This window comes from Vigna umbellata, chromosome 7 (assembly GCF_029865625.1).
Source record: "Vigna umbellata cultivar VRB3 chromosome 7, Vumbellata_1.0, whole genome shotgun sequence".
In the NCBI taxonomy this organism is placed as follows: domain Eukaryota; kingdom Viridiplantae; phylum Streptophyta; class Magnoliopsida; order Fabales; family Fabaceae; genus Vigna; species Vigna umbellata.
This window is the reverse complement of record NC_142171.1, coordinates 10,580,864-10,592,932: the sequence shown is the minus strand read 5'-3', so window position 1 is coordinate 10,592,932 and position 12,069 is coordinate 10,580,864.

Below are 12,069 nucleotides of genomic sequence, written 5' to 3'. Positions count from 1 at the left end.
GGAAATTTTTCAAAGTGTTTTGGTTTTGGGTTTTGAATGCTTGGAATGGCCTTCTTTATATCACCAAATTGCTCTGTAAAAATCTTGGTGAGTAGAAATTTTTCATTTTGGGGTTTTGAAGCTAAAGTTTGGTGGTGCTTGGCTAAGTTTGGTGGTGCATGGGCCCAGTTTTGGGAAATTTTCAAAGTGTTGTTTTTGGGGTTTGCTGCTTGGAATGGCCTCTTATATCACCAAATTGCTACTGTAAAAATCTTGGTGCAAGAAATTTTTCATTTTGGGGTTTTGAAGCTAGCCAAGTTTGGTGGTGAAACTTGGCTAAGTTTGTGTGGCTGTGACCAAGTTTTGGGAATTTTTCAAAGTGTTGGTTTTTGGGGTTTGATGCTTGGAATGGCCTCTATATATCACCAAATTGCTACTGTAAAAATCTTGGTGCAAGAAATTTTTCATTTTGGTGGGTTTTCGAAGGCTAGCCAAGTTTGGTGGTGAAACTTGGCTAAGTTTGTGGTGCATGGCCAAGTTTTTGGGAAATTTTCAAAGTGTTGGTTTTTGGGGTTTGATGCTTGGAATGGCCTCTTTATATCACCAAATTGCTACTGTAAAATCTTGGTGCAAGAAATTTTTCATTTTGGTGGGTTTTGAAGCTAGCCAAGTTTGGTGGTGAAAGTTGGCTAAGTTTGTGGTGCATGGGCCAAGTTTTGGGAAATTTTTCAAAGTGTTGGTTTTTGGGGTTTGATGCTTGGAATGGCCTCTTTATATCACCAAATTGCTACTGTAAAAATCTTGGGTGCAAGAAATTTTTCATTTTGGTGGTTTTGAAGCTAGCCAAGTTTGGTGGTGAAACTTGGCTAAGTTTTGTGGTGCATGGGCCAAGTTTTGGGAATTTCAAAGTGTTGGTTTTTGGGGTTTGATGCTTGGAATGGCCTCTTTATATCACCAAATGCTACTGTAAAAATCTTGGTGCAAGAAATTTTTTCATTTTGGTGGGTTTGAAGCTAGCCAAGTTTGGTGGTGAAAGTTGCTAAGTTTGTGGTGCATGGGCCAAGTTTTTGGGAAATTTTCAAAGTGTTTTTTTGGGGTTTGATGCTTGGAATGGCCTCTTTATATCACCAAATTGCTACTGTAAAAATCTGGTGCAAGAAATTTTTCATTTTGGTGGGTTTTGAAGCTAGCCAAGTTTGGTGGTGAAGTTGGCTAAGTTTGTGGTGCATGGGCCAAGTTTTGGGAAATTTTCAAAGTGTTGGTTTTTTGGGGTTTGATGCTTGGAATGGCCTCTTTATATCACCAAATTGCTACTGTAAAAATCTTGGTGCAAGAAATTTTTCATTTTGGTGGGTTTTGAAGCTAGCCAAGGTTTGGTGGTGAAACTTGGCTAAGTTTGTGGTGCATGGGCCAAGTTTTGGAATTTTTGAAAGTGTTGGTTTTTGGGGTTTGATGCTTGGAATGGCCTCTTTATATCACCAATTGCTACTGTAAAAATCTTGGTGCAAGAAATTTTTCATTTTGGTGGGTTTTGAAGCTAGCCAAGTTTGGTGGTAAAGTTGGCTAAGTTTGTGGTGCATGGACCAAGTTTTGGGAAATTTTCAAAGTGTTGGTTTTTGGGGTTTGATGCTTGGAATGGCCTCTTTATATCACCAAAAGCTACTGTAAAAATCTTGGTGCAAGAAATTTTTCATTTTGGTGGGTTTTGAAGCTAGCCAAGTTTGGTGGTGAAAGTTGGCTAAGTTTGTGGGTGCATGGGCCAAGTTTTGGGAATTTTCAAAGTGTTGGTTTTTGGGGTTTGATGCTTGGAATGGCCTCTTTATATCACCAAATTGCTACTGTAAAAATCTTGGTGCAAGAAATTTTTCATTTTGGTGGGTTTTGAAGCTAGCCAAGTTTGGTGGTGAAAGTTGGCTAAGTTTGTGTGCATGGCCAAGTTTTGGGAATTTTTGAAAGTGTTGGTTTTTGGGGTTTGATGCTTGGAATGGCCTCTTTATATCACCAAATTGCTACTGTAAAAAATCTTGGTGCAAGAAATTTTCATTTTGGTGGGTTTGAAGCTAGCCAAGTTTGGTGGTGTAAGTTGGCTAAGTTTTGGTGCATGGACCAAGTTTTGGGAAATTTTCAAAGTGTTGGTTTTTGGGGTTTGATGCTTGGAATGGCCTCTTTATATCACCAAAAGCTACTGTAAAAATCTTGGTGCAAGAAATTTTTCATTTTGGTGGTTTTGAAGCTAGCCAAGTTTTGGTGGTGAAATTGGCTAAGTTTGTGGTGCATGGGACCAAGTTTTGGAAATTTTCAAAGTGTTGGTTTTGGGGTTGATGCTTGGAATGGCCTCTTTATATCACCAAAGCTACTGTAAAAATCTTGGTGCAAGAAATTTTTCATTTTGGTGGGTTTTCAAGCTAGCCAAGTTTGGTGGTGAAACTTGGCTAAGTTTGTGGTGCATGGGCCAAGTTTTGGGAAATTTTGAAAGTGTTGGTTTTTGGGTTTGATGCTTGGAATGGCCTCTTTATATCACCAATGCTACTGTAAAAATCTTGGTGCAAGAAATTTTTCATTTTGGTGGGTTTTGAAGCTAGCCAAGTTTGGTGGTGAAACTTGGCTAAATTTGTGGTGCATGGGCCAAGTTTTGGGAAAATTTCAAAGTGTTGGTTTTTGGGGTTTGATGCTTGGAATGGCCTCTTTATTACCAAATTGCTACTGTAAAAATCTTGGTCAGGCAGAATTTTTCATTTTGGTGGGTTTTTGAAGCTAGCCAAGTTTGGTGGTGAAACTTGGCTAAGTTTGTGGTGCATGGTGCTTGGGGCCAAATTTGTGAATTTTTCAAAGTCATGATTTTTGAGACTTATGGGTTGGAAAACACTTCAAATGGTCCCAAAACAATGCTGTGAAGGTTTGGTTGCAAAACCAAACCATCTTGAGGTAGTTCTAAAATTTTAAGTTTAGCCGTTTGTAAAAACGTCATAAAACAAAATTCCCGCGAGCGGATTGAATGAAATTTGGAGGGAAGCTTACTTATGTTGGTATGAAGTGGACTGGAAAAAATCAGCTCAAAACTCGACCTCTAGATGCACTTTTCCATTTTCCCGATTTTACGGGTTTTCGGGTTTGGAAAAAATAAAAAAAAATACTTCCGGTTGGAGAAAATTATGAAACTTGGTGGGGTAGGAGATACCATTTTTCTAAGGATCCCTGCAAAAAATCTCGTCCAAATTCGTTGTGTAGCTCGAGATATGGACTTATGTCTGCTCACAAAAGTGTATCTACTTGTACAAATCTGCCTTTTGCAAAATAACCCCTTATAGGGGGGGAGCAGCTCTTCACGCCAGCTTGACTCACTTTGGCTGGTGTTCGAGAGTGGTGCCTTGGGGGCTCCTCGCACCGTTTTTCGATCTCTACCCAGGCAATGGGCGTCATCGCGCCGCTCCATGGTTGATTAGGAAAGTGGCCCGGCTGTGGAAATGACAGCAGGTCATGGAACTTCTCGAACCCCAGACAGGTAAAAGTGAGTGTCTTTTGTGTGGTTTTCTCGCACGCTGTTCGGACGCGAAGATCAAACCTTCCACCACGTTTTTGGATCTTTTGGCCTCGGTCGGAAGGGTTTTGGGAGAGGGCCTCGCTTGACAAGCGGTCATTTCCGAAAGTCCTGGCTCAGCCCCGACCAGGCAGGTGATCGTGTAGCGGCCCTTATTATTTCGATTGTTCCCATTTCATGCCTAGCGATGCTTGGCGTTGCGTCACTTGATGTTTTCATTTGCTTGCTTGCCTGTGGCAGGTGGGGGGTGGACCGTCTCGTGGTGTGATGCCTATGCGAACGTGAGGCTTGTGAGTTGTGATGAGGATGTTCTTGTTGGCTGGCTCCATGCCTCTGCATCGAACGGTCGAACACGCATCCTGTTCGTTTTGCACCCGGTGCTCGGGTGGTGATGCTCGTTCAGTCCCTGTGTTGCCTACCCACTAGACGGTATATGTGTGGCTGGTTAGAATCCTATCCATCCAGGCCTTCTCCGGGAGGTGTTGGAGGATCTCATCGTCCGGCACGCGTTCCACATTGGTGGCGTAAGAACCATCTTCGTGTGCACGTGTTGGGACGGCTCTTTCGGATGCGGTGCATTTCATTAACTCGGGTTTAGCGACCCGGGGACCAAAAGAATCGGTTGCATACCTCGATTGAGACCCTGTGTTTGAAATTGTTGTGGGCAATATCGTTCTTCACAACCCTCTTGGGGAGTGCATGGCGGAATGCGTGACAAGCTTTGCGGAACTGGGAAGTAAGGCAGCCCTTTTGGTGTGCGGACTACCAACCCGCTGAGGGGGCGAGTCGGAAAGCAGGAAAGCTTAGCAACTTGATGGACAAATTTGTAAGCACCAAAATATGATGTCACAAACTTGTTTCACAATCGGCAAGTATGACCGAATCGTTCAAGTAATAAAACTTGGTAAGACCAAGTATCGTTCTTCCCAAAGGACTCACGCCTTAGTTTAGTTATGTGATTTCTTGATTAGCTAAGACTTAAGAAAACAATGATTGACAATTTTAATATGCAAGACGAAAATAAACATGTATGCATGAATTGATCAATGGCAAAGACATAAGATAAACACTTTCAATGGATTAAATGAATGAATATGTTGTTGGGGGTCAATTTCATCTCATCCACTCTCATATATTTTAGGAATTCCTCTTTCAAATCATCATTGTTAATGCCACTCTCTAATGTACCATTCTAGATGGCTTCTCCCTAATCAAGTTCATACAATTCCTAGCATTCTAGTGATTAGTTCATGGTGCAGGAGCTTAAGCAACCAATATAATAGTTGTCAGAAAATATTGGGAGAATTCCCCGGATCTAGATTTCCCCGTACGGGTCCGTATCAACAAAACCAATAATCATGCATTAGAATGAGTTAAACAATGCAAGCATTGAGCAAAGAGGAAAAACCCTAAATAATATGAAAAGAAAGCATATGTCTTAATTCAAAGATGTATTCAACAAATCTATATGAGAGCTTCAAGAGATACATTGATTCCCAACAAACAACACAAGTTTTAGTTCACCATATTCATGGTGAACCTAGATGAATAACAATGAAAGTATGAAAGAATAAACCGATAAAGTGGAAGAGGTAGCCTGAGCATCCAAGATCCTCCTTCAAAGGGGTGAAAGAGAGAGTGTTTGCCTCGTTTTCTGCCAAAGATACTAACTAAAGGACGTGCAAGCCCTTAAATACTAATCTAGAGTTACAAAAGATTATAAAAGTCCAAGCCCAAAAAGTGCGCTCAGCGCATTTACCGCTCAGCGGTGGTTACGCGTCTTCTTTCTTCCCCTCAGCTCGCCATTTGGCCCCTCAGCGGTTCCAACGCCACCTCTTGAGTGCGCTCAGCGGTAGTTTGAGGCCGCTGAGCGGTGCCTTCGACTTCTCCTTTTTGCACTCTTTCTTGTCTTTTTCTAATGTCCTCTCTCTCAGTTCTTCACTTCTTTCACCAAATTCACCTCAAAACCTGCACAAAAACACTCAAATCAAGCATAAACCTGTCCAGCTCTCTTATTTCTGAAAATATAAACAAAATGCATGATTTCAAGCTAGTTTTCTAAGTCTAAAGGTTGCTTTTAGTATCACTTTTAAGCATGAAAATAACAGTTTTTCAACTGTTATCACAACCCCAAACTTAGAACTTTGCTTGTCCTCAAGCAAAAACAAATGTACTCCATCTCCAACCAATTCATATGATGGTTCACTCATTCAAAATCCTCTTTCAAGATAAGTAATAACTTCACTCAAACTTATGACCAAGAGTTAATTCAAGATGTGCACATGCTTTAGTGTTTCACAAAGTCATTTAAATTCCAACAAATGCGATTTTTTCATGAATCAATCAATTAAGCATGGATGTTCATGTGCTTATGGAATATTTCCTCACTAGGTAAAGTGTTTCCACTCAACACACAAGTGTATAGAGGTAAGTGTTTCACTCATTCACTCCACTATTACAATGTCACATTGAATCAACTTTTCCTTTCATTTAACCACAATCAAATACATTCACAAGCATGCATCATCACAAGGACTTTTCAATGGCTTTATAATGTGGCTGGGCTAACAAGAAATTGGTTTTTTTTCTGGATCACAAAATCCTTGAGTTAAGAGAGTCATAACAACACAATCTTCTTATTCATTCCCAACTCTCTTTTGGCCTTTGCTTTTTGCATTGCATTGAGCTTTGCTTCTTTTCTTTTCTTTTCTTTGCATATTCTTACTTTTTAGCTCTTAGCTCAATGCTTTTTCCTTTTTCATGTTTCACCAATAACCCAAACTTGAACATTTAACAATACCAACCAAGATCTTCTACTTAACCTCAAGGTAAAGATTTTCAATCAAGGGTGTTCAGTGTATATTTAAGGCTAAGGGTTCAAAGGATAGAACACAACTGTTCTCTTTTAGAAGGCTAACTTTTGAATTTGGCCAATAAAAAGGGTTTCAAAAACACGGCCTTTGATCATGATTATGCAAAACAAGCAAATGATTCAATCATAGAAAAACCTGGGCAAAGTCATTCATGCTTTCAAAGTAACAGCATTCAACAATAACACTCTGGAGCTCAAACCTCACATATAAGCTCATTCACATTTGACATGCACATCCTGCTTAATTTCACAATCACAATCATGATATTATGCATTTGTTCACAAAGCTTGTGAATCACCTGTATAAGCATTTTAATGTGCACATCATCTCAACATCAATCAATCAATAAGCATCATCAAGCATTACTTATCACCACAATCACAGTTAATAGCAAACCATCATAACAACCAGGTGTTCAATAGAGTACATCAAACCCTAATCTAAAAACAAAAACAATAAGTTCAGAAAAACTTAAACCATAAAAGCATAATCATATGATAGCATTCATCAGTAAATGCTATCTCAGCTCCTCATCAGTCCGAGCTCTCTGTATCTTCCTCTTCTCCTCTTCATTATCATCTTCATCAACTGCATCCTCCTCCTCAGCTTCATCTTCCTCATATCTTCTGGCTGAAGCCTTCAGCTGCTCCAGCTCCTCCATATACTGGTTTCTTCTGGCCAAGCTACCACATTATGGAATTCTCCATAGTCCACCTTGTGCTGGAGGGGTATCATACATCCCCACTATCATCTCAGCCGTGGCCACCTGCCCCGTGTGGATGGACTGCAACTGAGCACCTATAAGAGACATATACATGTCCCTCATCTGGAATGGTTTCTTGCCTCATGAGTATCAGCAGAGTCCTGCTCTGTGCTGGCCTTCTCTCTCTACGAGCCTGGCGTGGTGGCCTGGCTGGGCTTGCCTCCTCTCACTCCACAATACTGTCTGTAATAGGCCTCATCTATAGCTTTTCTTTTGGCCTCTCAAATGGTGGAACAGAAGTGTCCACCCCAGCTAGCTTGCAAAGGTGAGTGATCAAAGAAGGATGTCCCAGTGGTGCTTTGTTGTTTGAGGTGTTAGCACACACACTAATTCATCAGCTATCACCTGCCCAATATTAACATTCAAGTTTTCTGATAACACAGTAGATGAATAGTGCCCTGCTGAGTATTAATATCTGACACATGTGAACATGGCTGAATGTTGGCATGAGAAAACGCCATCCATATTTGCAGAAGGAGTCAAATCTGTCCTCCTAATGTTAACCACTGAGCCAGATCTATTCCTTTGGAAGTGTCCTCCAGGTATACACAATACTCTCTCCACATCCTCATAATCAGCACCTTCCTCCATGCTAAGAGCAAACTGGCATTGCTCACCAGCCCACACAGTATCCAGAAAGTTATTTATGGAGTCAGGATCATACCTGATAGCATGGCCTCTAACATAGCCCAAATAATTCTCAGCTGGATAATCACCAATCTTCTTTGCATTGGTGTAGAATTCTTTCACCACAGCTATGTTGGCAGGTGATGGATAAGTGGCTAGCTTCCCCCAATCATTCCCTAACACTTGCTCTCCAAATTGAGGAGCAAAGTTAGGTATCATTCCAACCTTTCTCTCCATTAGAAGTCTCCTGTCCTGAACCACCCTAAAGTGCTTCTCATGTTTCCTAGAGAGGAACCTGCCATTATGGGGCTGCTCTGGTTCCTTTTCCTTTCTCTTGGTTGCCATGGTTTTCAATCTCTTTCCTGAAGAGGATGCCATTCCTGCATTCAAACATAAATCCAAAACCACAGAACATGATGTTAATCATTAGTAAACACAAACAAAACTCCTTTTGAAGCTAAACCACCGCTGAGGGCCAGAATTTCCCCTCAGCGCCACCAGTGCCACATTCCAACACGCAAAAATCAGAAAAAACCAAATCTGGCAGAGTGCCGCTCAGCGGTAATTTACCCCTCAGCGGTAACTCTGCAGATTTTTGAAAAATCAGTTTTAAAGCTTCCCTAACTCCACCCAAATGCAATTTTCAGTTTTCCAGTTCATAATCATGCAGTTTAATCGGTTCAAACATCAAATATATCATCAAATCATGCATAGAAATCAAAACCCCTAAATATTCATGCTTTGACAATCACATTCAAATTCAAGAACCCTAGAATGAACAAAATGCATTTTACTTACTTGGGTGGAGATACTAGATGCAATGAGAATGCCTTCAAACTAGAATGCTCTCTTCCAACCCCAAACTTTGATGGTACACTAGTGAAAAAGTGAATAGAAGAGAGATTTTCTTAAGAGGGAAGAGTGAAAAGATGTGGAAAACCTAGGAGAAGGTGTGTGGAAGTGTTTGTGCAGAGAGAAGTTGGAAATAAACCCTAAAACGCAGCTTGGGGTATAAAAATACCCTAATGGGCTCGGGTCCCGCTAAGGGGAACTTAAGCCCCTCTGCGATAGTACCGCTCAGCGGTAATTGCCGCTCAGCGGCACTTTCGTGAAGTGCTCCCCTCCTTCTTTTCTTGACCTACGTGCCTTCCCTACATATCTCATAGGTTCCCTGCAATTCAATGTTAAAAATGCTTATGCAAATCCTAACTAAAAATAAACAAACAAAAACAATAAATCAACTGGGTTGCCTCCCAGGTAGCGCTTGTTTAACGTCCGAGCCTGACCCAAAATCCACCAACACCCATCAGTAGGTGTTTCAAACTTACCAGCACCCATCAGTAGGTGCAAAATCTTCTCACCAACACCCATCAGTAGGTGTTACAAACTTAGTATCCTTCAGTAGATACTTAACCACCTAGCATCCTTCAGTAGATGCTAGATCAACAAAATAATATCCAGAATAATATTCACAAATTATAAATTACAAAACCAAATCAAAAGTTTGTAAATCCACTGGGTTGCCTCCCAGCAAGCGCTTCTTTAACGTCACTAGCTTGACCCTGTTAAAGCTCACGTTCCATCTTCTTTATAGTTGACGTAGTCCTTCCACCAACCTTTCAACTGCTTCCTTTGGACTGTCTTAGATTCTCTAGAATATGGAGACTCTATCTCTATCATCTCCTTCTCTTTAAAGCCTTTAATAACCCACAACTTGTTCTTGAGTCTTACAGGTGTGCCAAGTTGGAGTCTTAATTTTTTCCAGTCTCTAGGAACTTCTTCTCCTTTTCCAATCTCTTCTACCTTGGGTGCCTGAAAATACAAACAATGGTTATCAGAAACCTTAAGATTTTTATTTTTACCTCTAGTTATGGGTGCATCTCGAAATGCAGCTTTATAACTGGCTTCTTCCTCCTTTGCTTGTATCTCATCTTTGAACACATCCACCACCACTTTCTCCTCTCTGTCTTGGAGAACCACTATACCTTCATTCACATCAATGATAGCCCTAGCCGTTTTCATAAACGGCCTTCCAAGTATGAAAGGTATTCTCTCAGTTTCCATCTTCATCACCACAAAGTCTGCCAAGAACTGAAGTTTGCCAACACAAACTACAATGTCTTCTGCAATCCCACATGGCTCCTTTGAAGATCCATCAGCCATTACAAGATTAACCTTTACAGGTTTTATTTCAACATGGCCAATTTGCTCCAATAGAGAATAAGGCATCAAGTTAACACTTGAGCCTAAATCAAGGAGAGCTTTCTTTACCTTTTTCTTCCCTATAATGCAAGGAATAGAAAAACTGCCTGGATCTGCTGCTTTTGGTGGGAATGATTCTTTCTTAACAGTTATACACTTTTCTTCCTCATCCTCTTTACGTCTTCTTTTTGTAGAGGTTCCTTCATCTGATTTGGTGTAAACTGCTATTTTCTGTAGAATTTGTTCCCAAGGAGCTTCATTATCAACCATTTTGAATAAATCTGTGAAATTCATTGGTTTCTCCTGATTTGTTAGAAAAGGAAAAGTGTCCTTTCTTTCTTCTTCTCTTCTCTCTTCTGTTTCATCTTCTTCCAACTCAATGATCTCTTCATTTACACTCTTGACCACTTTGCACTCTTCTCTGGGGTTAACCTCAGTATTAGCCCCAAAGTTTCTGTTGGGTCTTTCTTCCAATTGCTTGGTGATCTGACCCATCTGAATCTCCAGATTCTTTATAGCAGCTTCAGTGCTCTTTTGAGAAGATTCAGTTTTCTGGATGAATTGCTGAAGAGTTTCTTCCAACTTTGTTGATCTGTCATTAAGCATAGATAATTGTTGCCACAAAGTTGGTTGCTGCTGCTGCTTATTAAACTGATTAGCCTGCCCAGCTTGTCCTTGGCCAATGCTTGGATGTGGTTTCCAACCCTGATTATAATTCCCTTGACGGTATGGAAACTGATTAGCCATGAAGTTAACATCCTCCAAGGCCTCTACTGGAAAAGCACACTGGCCATTGATGTGATCACCTCCACACAATTCGCACAACTGGGTTTGTACCTGTGCAGCAGATTTTAACTCTTTAGGTAGTGAAGCAAGAGTTTTGGTCAGAGTTTCCAGCTGTTGAGTTAGAATCTTATTCTGTGCTAGCAGAGCATCATGGGTTTGTAATTGAAGAACCCCTTTCTGTTGCATAGGGGCGCCTCTTTCATTGTGAAGCTCATTATCACTTGTAGCCATATTTTCAATAATTTCAGTTGCTTCCTCTGGAGTTTTCCATTTGATATTGCCTCCAGCTGAGGCATCCAGCATCATCTTGGTTTGTGAACCAAGCCCTCCAAGGAAAGTTAGGACTACTTCTTGATCTTCAAAGCCATGCGTGGGAGTTTTACGTAACAAGCTTTTATACCTATCCCATGCATGTCCAAGTGATTCTTCCATGCCCTGCTTGAATGAAGATATCTCTTGCTTTCCCTTAGTCACTTTAGATTGTGGGAAGTATTTATTCAAAAACTTTGCAACCACTGCTTCCCATTCTGTGAAACTTTCTTCTGGAAAAGAGTTCAACCAAAGCTTAGCATTGCCTCCCAATGAGAAAGGAAACAAGCTAAGTTTGATAGCTTCGTCTGGCACCCCATTGATCTTGACCGTGTTGCAGATCTCATTAAATGTTGTAAGGTGCTCATATGGGCTTTCATGTGATAACCCAGTAAATTGATTACTCTTTACCAGTTGAATTAATGCTGGTTTGACCTCCATGTTGGCTGCATTGACTCTAGGTCGAGCTATGCTATTGAAGTGCTGAGGTCCAGCAAGATTAGTATAATCTGCAAGAGTTCTTCTAGCATTATTATTGTTCTCCATACTCCCTGTGCTGTGAACAGAACCTTGTGGTGATGATTGTAGGAGAGTTTCAGGAGAAGGGAAAAGTTCTCTGGACGTTCTGATTCTTCTCCTCCTTCTACTCTCGTCTAGTCCTTCAAGTAGTGGTTCTGTTGTTTTCTTACTTCTAGTTCGAATTGCCTTCTGCATGCACAAGAAAACAAAACCCTAGAAAAGATTTGTTAGCACAAAAAGATATAGAAGAAAATAAAGATTGAAAAGATATAAGAAGATAAAAGATTTAGAAGATAGAATCAAATAAAATATAATAAAACCTAATCTAAAAAAAAAAAAAATCTAATCTAAAAGATAAAATAAAATAAAATCTAACCTAACCTAAAAGATAGAATAAAATCTAATAAATAAAATCTAACCTAACCTAAAAGATAAAAATAAAATCTAATAAAATCTAACCTAAAAATAAAAAA